Consider the following 1159-nt stretch of genomic DNA (forward strand, 5'->3'; position numbering starts at 1 on the left):
GAAGGGGAAATCATGTTTAACTAATTTACTAGAATTCTTTGAGGATATAACGAGCATGGTGGATAGAGGTGTACCGATGGATGTGGTGTATTTAGATTTCCAAAAGGCATTCGATAAGGTGCCACACAAAAGGTTACTGCAGAAGATAGAGGTACACGGAGTCAGAGGAAATGTATTAGCATGGATAGAGAATTGGCTGGCGAACAGAAAGCAGAGAGTCGGGATAAATGAGTCCTTTTCGGGTTGGAAATCGGTGGTTAGTGGTGTGCCACAGAGATCGATGCTGGGACCACAACTGTTTACAATATACATAGATGACCTGGAAGAGGGGACAGAGTGTAGTGTCACAAAATTTGCAGATAACACAAAGATTAGTGGGAAAGCGGGTTGTGTAGAGGACACAGAGAGGCTGCAAAGAGATTTGGATAGGTTAAGCGAATGGGCGAAGGTTTGGCAGATGGAATACAATGTCAGAAAGTGTGAAGTCATCCACCTTGGGGAAAAAAAACAGTAAAAGGGAATATTATTTGAATGGGGAGAAATTACAACATGCTGCAGTGCAGAGGGACCTGGGGGTCCTTGTGCATGAAACTCTTTTTGGAGTTCATCTGCAAAACAAAAAACATTAAACCGTGCCAAAATTTCACGCAGCAAGCTAAGTTGACCGCGGCAGGACTCGAACCTGCAATCTTCTGATAACTTCGCGGTTATAATCGAAGTCAGACGCCTTATCCTTTAGGCCACGCGGCCTCTGCCTCCTTGTGCATGAATCCCAAAAAGTTAGTTTGCAGGTTCAGCAGATAATCAGGAAGGCGAATGGAATGTTGGCCTTCATTGCGAGAGGGATGGAGTACAAAAGCAGGGAGGTCCTGCTGCAACTGTATAAGGTATTGGTAAGGCCGCACCTGGAGTACTGCGTGCAGTTTTGGTCACCTTACTTAAGGAAGGATATACTGGCTTTGAAGGGGGTACAGAGACGATTCACTAGGCTGATTCCGGAGATGAGGGGGTTACCTTATGATGATAGATTGAGTAGACTGGATCTTTACTCATTGGAGTTCAGAAGGATGAGGGGTGATCTTATAGAAACATTTAAAATCATGACAGGCATAGACAAGATAGAGGCAGAGAGGTTGTTTCCACTGGTAGGGGAGACTAG

General features: G+C 44.8%; 1 non-coding gene across 1 annotated transcript; it reads right to left on the minus strand.

The window, feature by feature from the left end:
• Nucleotides 1-661: 661 nt before the first annotated feature.
• On the minus strand, nt 662-750 carry trnar-ucg (transfer RNA arginine (anticodon UCG)). Its single transcript is given in 2 exon segments — nt 662-697; nt 714-750. It is a non-coding gene; the product is annotated as a tRNA-Arg (tRNA).
• Between the last annotated feature and the right edge of the window lie 409 nt (nt 751-1159).

Source organism: Pristiophorus japonicus, chromosome 17, assembly GCF_044704955.1.
Source record: "Pristiophorus japonicus isolate sPriJap1 chromosome 17, sPriJap1.hap1, whole genome shotgun sequence".
NCBI lineage: Eukaryota > Metazoa > Chordata > Chondrichthyes > Pristiophoridae > Pristiophorus > Pristiophorus japonicus.